Here is a 10,807-nt window from a genome sequence, read left to right on the forward strand (position 1 = left end):
GCAGAATTTGAGGTGCTATGCTGACTCATGATGGTTTTAATCTCCTGATTGTCAAAAGTTGTGAACTTTCATTGATGCCCTTAAAGGTCCACTGACATCTTAGTATATTAGTTAAACTTCCTGAAAGATCCTATCAATATAGTGTAAGTCTTCTTCCAAAGGGATATGATGAAAAAAGTCTCCTAAAAGCCATTTTTCAACTATGCTGGCTAGAGAACAATCCTAAGGACTAAGTTAGATGAGTTAACAAATTTTTCCTATTTTTCATCTTTAAGGGTCTGAGTGTCTCATGCATAAAACTCTATGAAAAAAGCTATTGAAGTTTCTAAAAGATGGGCATGATGCTCTCTTTCTTTCACATAATTCATGGTTTTCTGTAGTTCTTGCTGGATTCTTTCCAGTTCTTTTTCTGTGCAGTGTCTTCAATGGAGATATCACTCATTTTCTTAAGTTTTGTAACATCCTCCATTAATAGTAATTTTTCTCTATTATTTGCATCTGTATTCAGATCATAGTTGTATATATTAAAATCAGTATCTTTTACACAGAGTTCTGAGAACTTCTTTACTAGAATGCTCAAATTATATAGTGCTTTTTTTAAAATTTTGAATGAATTAATAATTCTTTTCTGGAATGACCTCTCAAACTACCACTTACCTTCAAATTCTCCCTAAGAACCTCTTTTGTATAGTCCTTAAATAGTAAGCTGATTTTTATCAGCCTGGTATGAAATGTGTAGAACTTAGTGTGCACATGTCAAAACTAAGCAACTATGATCCTATTTCTTGTCCTTCATGCTTTCCTGAACGCTATCAGCTTTAAGAAAATGTACTCAGGCATTGGCAATGGTGGGGAACTGAACCAGTGCTGAACACAGCTTAACTGATAGGAGTTAGAATAAGAAAGCTATGTTCAGCGCCAGTTTGCAACAATAATTAAAAACTCCATAAAGTCATCTATTTAAGCATTCAAATTTAGTTGCTAGTTTTTGTAGACAGGGATTAGTATTGTTTTCAGAAAGTTGCATCTGTGTGGTTAGGATATGTCCAACACCCGTTCAATTGCACTAATTATTAAAACAAGGTAGTGAGAAACAATTTTGCTTTGTCAATACCAGGAAAAATTATCTATTGCATTTGGATTGCAAGATTGTTATGACAAGAACTTTTTTGTGCAGTATTTGTGTACACCTTTTTCTGTGATGGCTTATTTTTAAACAACTGTTCTACTTTATCCTTTTCTATAACTTATTTGCAAAAATAAAAATTATCTCCTGATGATTTACTTTATTTTTAGGATGGTCCCAAAATGATTCTTTAATGACAAGGTTTGTAGACATCTATGTATAGCTTGATTTTTCTGCTTCTAAAACCTCTGTGTGGCTCTCTTTCCGTCCAAGTTTCAGCTGGGGATTATTAATTTCTAACTGCAATTCCTACAAATGAAAAATTAAGAGTAAACATTTAAAAATTATGTAATTGTTTGAGGTCATGTGAACTTGTCACTGGAAGGGTGATGAAAAGCATCAGTGCTTATGCTAAGAAGAGGCTAGGGTTAAAAGCTAAGAAACAAAACAAAGAATGACAACACAACCTGAGGCCAGTTTTAACTTTAAAAAAAAGAAAGCTTGGTTACACTGTTAAGCATTGGGTTATATTTAATTAAAACAAGATGGTGCAACTACTATTTTTTCATTTTTAAGGCAGTTCTAACAAAGCATTAGGTCCTCCATAAAGCAACAGCAGCTTCTACCCAGAGATAGGCACATGTCACCACCCTAAACAAAGAAGCATGTTGGCAGAGGAATTTCTGGTGGCTTATCATTTTGTAAGGTTTGTCTACAAGGAAAAGTAGTAAAAAGATCAGAGGGTGACTGCAAGAAAGTAAAAAAGCACAGCCTGGAGACTCGCTGGAAGTGCAACCTTGAGAGATCCTAGGGGTGCTTTTGGAGCTGAGTGCTGGTTGAAAGAGGCCTTGAAATCTTATGGGTTAACTCCTTCCTTTCTCCCAACCCCCCAAGAAGTGGGACTTTGTTTTACAAAGAATGTATACAACAGGATTGCATCCAAGTAATGCCTGACTCCATTCCCAATTTTTCTGATTTGTGCAACCCACAACGGCCCACGCTTTTGGCTAAGCACTTGAACCAAAAGGGCAGCAGCATCCACTGTGTATTACTTTTCACCCTCAAGGAGAATTCAGCTTTGTGACTCTTATTTACTATATATCTAATTAAGTGTAGAAGGCCAAAGGCATAGGTATTCTGTTACTGTCAGGGAAATCCTCAGTTAATGTGGACCTTCAAGTAGGAACTCCTTTATACTTAGTGGGCACTTTTATACCTAGGTTGTTTATATGATGTGCATAAATACTTATTGTGCTGTGTGAGACGCTTGTGTATCCAACTTTTGTTGAGTTTATCTAGCATAATGTCTGGAAAGAATAGTTCCAGATCACCGCCCATGGGTTAACAAAACTGAAGCCAGTGGGGTGTTAGCATATATGTATGTGTGACATCAGCAGGTGGTTGTCATGCCAGCTGGCCTGGTTCATAACATGATGTAATCATTTTTTTAAAATTGTATAAATGGTAGTTTTCTTTCTGGAAGCTAGAACAATACCTGCAAAACTGTATGATTCAGAATTTGATACAATATGAGTAGTCATAAAGATATTTCTGCCCATAAAATAATAAAGACACCTCCTCATGAGCATAAGGAAGTCTTTCACAGAGTCTTTTTCGTTGCTCGGTAAGGCTTTCCACTGATGCATCTCTTGCACATTATTTATATAACGTTTATAATATCTCTCTTGTGCTTTCCCTTTGAACAGTCTCTGCAAACTGAATTTTAGTTGTTGGGGCCTCCAATCCTGGAAAGGATTGATAGAGGCATACACTCATGTCTATTCAGAGTCTTAGTGGGCATGTCTACAGGTGCACTTTAATATGCAGTAGACTGTTTTACTGTGCATTTAAAATGTTACTTAAACAGTGGCTTTATGCTAACGCACAATAAAATAGTCTACTGCTTTAAGTGTCTACTAAATAGTCTACTGCTTTAAGTGTCACTAAAAAGCATGCAAATGTGCAACTATACATTCGTACAGCCTAATGTATATTAATTTAATACCTCACATTGGAGGTACTAAATTTAATGCACATTAGAAAAGGAACATTAATACACGTGTAGATGTGCCCAATGTGAATTAAATCATATGGGAATAAAAAGGGTAGCCTCCATGAATAGCTTTGAATGGAGGGTCAAAATAGCTGATTTCTGGCATACTTCAGTCATATTTCTTCATGATCGTAATCTCTTACATTGCTAAAAATGCCACTTTGGGTTTGGTAGAAGGAAAAAAGGTGGTTATTTCTCCTTTCTTTTCATGCAGTAAATTGGTAAGTGAAACTTGTCTTCCTTTTGGGTTTCATTACAAACAAATATAGTATGTGGCAGACTTCAGGCTTAATGACAAGCCAAAAGGAGAAGGAGCTAAAAGAGCTGTTCATACTGCCAACCTGCTGAAGTTCAGAACAGCAGGCTTGGAATAGAGTTAGCCAAGCTTTTTTTTTTTTTTAGTTCTGTCCTTTGCTGCAGTCAGCAGCTAATGTGGTTTATGTGGTGTAACACAGACAGAGCATGCCTCCCTATAGCTAAACTTCCATGTGCCACTGTAGGGAACTGGGTTGCTACAGGGCCATTGGTAATAGCTACGCTGAAATCTAAAATCTTTGTTTTGCGCACTTTCTTCAAGGACTCAGTGCTTTGAGGGCCAGCATGCCCTTTTGTATCCCTGTGCCTCAGTGGCAGTTGTGATCACTTAGCAGGTGCCCAGCACTTCATAGTATTAAGCGATAAGAGGCCAAAGGCATGTGTGCATACTGCAAATGGTCTCTTCAAAAATTTGCGCTAATAGCTGAAAAAACTAAATGGAGAAATCAATGTTGTATTATCAGTTTTTCTCTCTGCTAGACACAGCCATAGAAGTGTTGCAGATCTTGTTTAGTCAGAAATAGCTGACTGCTATGCTTCAGGGTCCACAGAGCCTAGATCCAGATCCACCCCCAATGGCATGGCAAGCAGCAGTGCAGGGACTACTGCAGCCATTGCTTGCTTACCCCCCTGCTGAAATGCATCTCCAAGAGGGTTCCACCTCCATTTACCCCACCCCAAATGTGAGGCCCCTTCAGGTGCCCCATCAGCTGCGTGAAACAGCTCCATGTGCTGGATCTTTGACAAGCCTGATGTACTGTAATATATTCCAAAATATATATATTGTATTATGAGGAAGGCAAGAAGTAATTTTTTAACATTATTGTCAGAATAAATGCTTCCTAGTATAGCAACAGCAAACTCCTTAGACACCCTGACCTTCACCTTGAGAGATGCTATGCGACATCTTTTTGATTCCAGTATTTAATTATCTGTTACATACCCTGAGTCTCTACTAGTGAAGTTAGAATTGCTAAATATTTATTCAAAGTTACTGACCTAATCAGAACCTACCAGATACATGATTGTTGACATTTTCAAGGTTTGTGACACATTAAAATACAGCCCAGTGGAAAGATTATATTGGCAAGAATGAATGAGGAAAGTGTAAATTGCTTCACTGCTGCTTGTTTTATGCGAGTGAGTTGTTCTCTTCTCTGGGAAAATCCTTCTGACAGCTCAATGAACCTTAAGGTGCTTTGGGGGCTGGCATAGTTTTACTTCCTTTGTTTTTCTCATGCTTTATTTATGAGCTGCCAAGTTCTTTGCAAGGGAAAACCAGTGGCTCTTTCTCTTAACATTTAACAATGCATTCATTATTGGAGCAAATAAGTTTGAAGCTAACTAGGGCACTATCAGCAGCTTTTATCTATGCTATTGCATAAAGCAGTATAACCTTAAATATCAGTATCTTCCTTTCCTGTTCATGCTATAAAGATGCTTCAGTATAGACAAGAGGCAGCATTGTCACCAAGATCAGATTTAGGTTTCTGTCCTTCAAATGTTTACCCCATTGACTGCTTGCTTGCATAAAGTTAAGTGTATGCATAGCTGTGTTCAAGATCGGAGTGCCTGCATGTACTTTTCTAACTGGAAAATGACCATGGCCGTCTGTCAGTGCTACTCTGAGCTCTAAACAAACAACCTCATGATGATGACAGTTCCACTGAAGCTTCAATTCCAGTTCTGTAATTTTAAAATTTAATCAAGCGGTTTAAGCTTAAACTCAACAAAGTCATTTGTGTCAGCTGGTATTTCCTGCTAAGGGTCCTGCTCCCATCTAAAAAACAATTATTCATGAATTAATTGCATTTCAAGGGAGATTAAATATTAACATGACTGTTTTTTATTAAAAAGGTACGTCACTAGATTTACTTAAAGTGGGGAGTTGCTCTACTTGTAGAATTATCCACCTCTGGGATTGGACCTAAAGTGGTTATAGCTGGCCATCCCCAAAACTACTTGCCACTTTGACCAGGCTGAGCCTTAATCTCACTCTTTGTTTTCCCCAATATTTGTTTTCCCCTATTTTGTCAACAGTGGCTTAAATGTTGTTTGTAAAGGGTGATTCTACATGGATCAAGTGTTTTTAATTTAAACTGTCCATATAAAAGAGTTAATGTTGCCCCTGATCCAAATCCTCAAAATGGTCACAGTAAAATAATATTGATAGTTTCTGGAGTTCTTCATACCATAAAACTACCATACAGTTGGACACAAGTGACATGCTTGAGAACCCAATTTTGGAATAGCAGGAGTTTTCTTTCTTTCTTTTTAAGTAAACTAGAATGGAAGTTAGAAGCTCCTTTGTTACAATTTTGACTTTGAGAGGACTTCATCTGTGGTTTTAGGCATATCATTTAAGCCTTCTACCTGGACATATGCCTATACTGCAAGGAAAACTGCACCCATACCTAGCACAGGTAATCATACAAAAGGGAGATTGGAAAGGATCTCAAGAGCTCATCTAATCCAACCAACCACTTTCTCAATGCATGATTATTCCTATCCAAGCCATTTCTTAAGTGTTTATCTAACCTGGTTTTCCAAGGATGGAGAAGATCCAATCTCTTTAGAATCTGTTCCAATACTTAACCACCATCAAAATTCTTCCTAATATGCAACCTAAATTTCCCCTGTTGCAATTTTAAAATGGTTATTCTTTGTCTTGTCCCCTGCAGTCAAAGAAAATAGTCTATCACCATCCTTTTTTATAACTATTAAGGAATCTTCTTTTCTCCAGAATAAATCATCCCAGCTCTTCCAACCTTTCCTCAGAAGCCGTTTTTTGTAGGCCTCTAATCTTTTTGTTGCTGTCCAATAGACTTCTCATTTGTTGATGAGGTGTGCTGCCCAAAACTAGACTCTGCACTTGCAGCCTAAACATACTTAAAATCTCATGCTATTTCAGCACTGGGGTTTCTTAATAACAGCAATGAAGATATGGTAGCATGAGCATTGGTGGTCACAGTACATGTTCAAGGTCCTTGAGTCAACCTTCACAGAACCCTGTACTATCATGTCTTCTGCTATGGTTACCTGAGTTAAGTAGATTACATATGAGGTGACAGAGACATAACAGCAGCAGGGTGTCCAGGGTAGCAGTGGCTGCCAGTGCCACCATCATGGACATGTGCTATGGCAGAAGACGTTATTTTTTTCCATTTTCCCTCAGTGCCTCCCAAGTTGATGCCCAGGGTTCTGTCCCAGTCACCTTGCCTTAATTACACTACTGTGATGAGAGATACTTTGCCCACATTTCAAGGGAAGGCATGATTAAAGATGGCTCACAAATACAGTGAAGTTGAAACTAATAAACTTACGTTCACCTGCACGCATCATAGAACTTATTTGAGGATTACAAATTGTCTGTAAAGTGCTTTGTAAAGATGCCCAACTGCAGCACTAATAAATAAGGAGAAGGCAGATCTGCATCAGGAAACTTGTGGACAACCCACCCACAATATACCCAATTCAAAGCAATCCATTTGTTTTTAGCCTTTAAAATTGGTAAATGGACTCTCAAATCCGAAACCAACAAAAGAACCTGCTAATGCTTTTGCAGGAAGTCCTTGTTTACTCAGTCAAAATTTTAAACCACTAAGCATGCCTCGTGTGTTTGTTCTCATCTATTAAACACCATCTCTCTGCCACTAGTCTCAGGTCTTCTCCAGAACTAAGTTGGGGGGGGTTTCTGTATAGTCAGACTCTATATTCTTTCTTCATAGCATTTTCAGCCTTAAAAAAATCAATGTGGCAATGTATTATGTCTTTAAATATTTATAGCTAATCAATACTGTATGGGAGGTTATTCTAATCATGTTACACCTTTTTTTCCAAGTAGTTTTTGAGTGTATATTGTAATGCCCAATGTGACATGTTTTATGAGTGTTTTGTAAAATATAAAAATAGAACCTCAATTTAGTTTAATTATTTATAGCAGCCTGAAAGGTTCATGACTATTAAGATTTATGGCCAGTTCTTGCTGATTTCTGGATCTGTTATTTACCTTGAATTGTATCTTTGCTTGTTTGTTTTCTAATTTCCAACCTACTTGAGCTTCACACAAGTAGGAAGCTTATGCTTTAGTCTAAAAAGAAAATTATGCAGGATAACTAGTATGCAGCACAGACTCCACATTTTAACCGTGATAGATCGAAAGGATTGCAGTGTCAACCAGGCATAGGCTGCCCTGCAAACATTTTGTGCTGAGAACAGCTGCCTACAAAAGTGCATGAGGAAGGACAAAGAACGACAGGGGTCAGTCTCTGTGCAGAGAGGTCAGTAACACGGCTAAAAAGTAGACTAAAAAAAGTGCATCTGTGTAAAGAGGATGTGAGGCTGTGGAGTAGGAACAGGGAGGTCATCTAGAAACAGAAGATCTAAGTGTAGGTATTTTTATAGTTGTTTGCACAGCCCAGCACTAGTTCACTGCGTATGTGCATTGAGGTGCTAAGTTATGATAGGTTTTCAGCTATTATTCCTGCAACCCTTGGCGGAGAAACATATGTAGTATAACAAAATGTGCTTTATTCCTCCCAGCTGACCTCTGTTTCCATCCCCTTTCCTGTTCCCTGGTCCCACACAACACGTTAAATACCTCAGACAACCTAATCAGAATCAATGTTCAGACCAGTCTCCTAACTTAGTGTTTCTCAACCCATGGGTCATAACCCAAAAGCGGGTTGCAAGAATATACGAAAAGGGTCATGAACAAACTTTAAAAATGGATTCTCCTTTAAAGGATAAAAATATGGGAAACCATGGCTTTTCCCTTGTAGGCTGGCAGTTCCAGCTTGCAAGAGGCTGTTGGCCCACCCCCAGCCCACATACACTTCCCCTGCCATATATATTGGGGGGCTTGGGCGTAGGGGTGGCAGGGCAGCAGGTCAGGAGAGAGGCACTGGGCAGGGACTGGCCATCAATTTTTACAAATGGGTCCAGGTATAAAAATGGTTGAGAGCCACTGTCCTAACTGATACTACAACTCCATTTTGTAGTACAGATTAGACAGCAGTTCATTTTCATAATTGCACCAAAATATTGTGCAACTTCAACTCACTTTTAAAGCATAGTTAAGGTCCCCATTTGTACTACAAAATGGCATCTAACTCTAATAAAGTTAGAGGAACTTGTGCCTCCAGGCAGCTTTTCCAAATGCAGCAAGCTGCTCTAAATCTTCCCTTTTCTACCTCGGAGAAGAGAAGAGTGAGTTCTACTGTAACACTGGGTGTACAGAGACTGCCAACTCACCGTAAGCACCACTGGGTAATTTTGAATTTTTATGTTCTTTACAGAACAGTTGCTTTGTATAGAGAACTGAGAGAGCAATGACTAGTAACAGTTAGTGAGTAGATAAGAGCTAAGAGGCTGAAGTAACCGGAGAAGTGTGACTTGGTGACTGCTGCCTTGTCAAACTAGTTGTGGGAGTGGTGCATGCAGAATGTCTGAGGGCAACGGTTAGAAAGTGTGTGTGTGTGTGTGTGTGTGCACGCACATGCATGCACGCACACATGTCAAATAAAACAACAACAGTAAACCCCTAAGCAGCAAAGCAGTGTGTTTGTGATAGGGTTGGCTTAAAGGGATTTTGTCTGATAGGAGTCGAGGACAAATTGAGAACGCTACCTTCATTTTCTGCAACAATTTTCCTGCTTGAATAGTGATTTTTGGCTGGATACTGGTCATCTTCTTGGCCTGCTCTCTTGTTTACAATGTTTGGTTAAGAAATCTCTTGTTTACAGGGTCAGATAGTAATACATTTCTGGTATTTCCAACACCCATGCTCACTGCTCATTAATAACAGCAGTGGTCTCATCTCATGTATGGCTAAAATTGCAATTTCAAAATATATTCTATAATTTATTTCTAATGCAGATTTTTTTCTAATTTCTAATGCTAATTATTTCTATGTACACTGTCTTTGTACAGCACAAAAATGCAGCCCAGATGGTCCCTTCATCGTCTCACAATCTAGTTGTAGGTCATGCACAACAACAGTGTTGCCAAGTCCTGCATGTGTTATTGTAAATCTCATATTTGGTTTTATGTTTTCCCTTGGGGTTTCAAGTACTGGAGTCAATGAATTGAATGAGAATCTCAACTTTCATTTAAAAAAAAAATGCAAGCTCTCTTTTGGTAGCACAGAGATCTTGAAAGTGTGAGCCAGGTGCATCCTGAAGGCTCAGAAATCAGAAGACTAATAAAAAGAAAAGTAACTCTCTGGCTTAAAAATCATGAGGGTGTTTTAATCGCATTTTCTGGCACTTGACTCATGATTCTTGAATGCTTGGGGCTGGCAATCCTCAGGAATAAACAAAGAGTGGTGGGAGTCAGGAGAGGACAAGCTAATGTAAAACAAGTTGTTTGCATAAATCAGTAGCCATAGTGATCTCTGTCACAGGTGGTTGCTTTCCATACTATTGCCAGAGTGGTGTGGCTTGAAGGCAGGCTGTTGTATTGTTACTAGAAATCTTGTTGGAGAATGTTTACCCACTGTTTTTATAAATCAAAGATTTATTAAACAGCAGCTGCTATTAAAAATTTAAAATACAAAATGTAAATATTGCAGGTGGTGTTTCAAGGTTCCACTTCAAACTTCCTCTCCTTTGTGGCATAACCTTTTCTGCCATTTTAATTTTAAAACTGCTCTTGTGACTCTGACAGTCCTTCCAACCTCACTCATTCAAAATGAATCGGGCCTCCCAAATCATGAATCTGCCTTAAACATGACGTGGTTTAAAAAGACAAAGAGAAACTTTTTATGTGAAACACTCCTAGGTTTTTTCAAGGATGCAGAGATACTGGAGATGATCCAAAGGCACATGACAAAGATAATAAAAGGGGTAGAATGCAAGATGAAGGGGGAGAGGTTGAGAGAACTAGATGTGTTTAGTCTAGCAAAAAGGAGATTAAGGGGGGACATGATAGCAGTTTTCAAATATTTGAAAGGCTGCCATAAAAAGGTTGGGGGGGGAATTGTTCTCTTGCCACACAGGGCAGGACACAAGGCAGTAGGTTTAAACTAAGGTTACTATATGTTCCCAGACGTGTGCTCTTTTTGAGCCCTCTGAACTCCATCCTGGTGGGGGGGGTTTTAAATCTGATCAAGTGTCTGGCATTTTGCTTTACTCCACTTGTAGGAGCAGGGGGAGGGCAATCAGAGATGTACCTGCCTGCAACTGTGGAGGTGTGCGCAGACCTATATGGTGCTCCCTACTGCCTCCCATCGCCCTCCCCCTTCTCCCACCAGTGGATCAAAGCAAAATCCTGGACATTGGGTGGGGCCTAGGGCTGTGATGGGGCAGGGGTGG

The 10,807-nt window shown here is 39.0% G+C and overlaps 1 long non-coding RNA gene across 1 annotated transcript; it reads right to left on the reverse strand.

The window, feature by feature from the left end:
- Positions 1–327: 327 nt before the first annotated feature.
- Positions 328–9,646, reverse strand: LOC109319845. The gene is made up of 2 exons (XR_002103644.1): positions 9,123–9,646; positions 328–1,435 (listed from the first exon to the last, which is right to left on the reverse strand). It is a non-coding gene; the product is annotated as an uncharacterized LOC109319845 (long non-coding RNA).
- Positions 9,647–10,807: the final 1,161 nt, after the last annotated feature.

This window comes from Crocodylus porosus, unplaced genomic scaffold (assembly GCF_001723895.1).
Source record: "Crocodylus porosus isolate Cpor-Errol unplaced genomic scaffold, CroPor_comp1, whole genome shotgun sequence".
Lineage (NCBI taxonomy): Eukaryota > Metazoa > Chordata > Crocodylia > Crocodylidae > Crocodylus > Crocodylus porosus.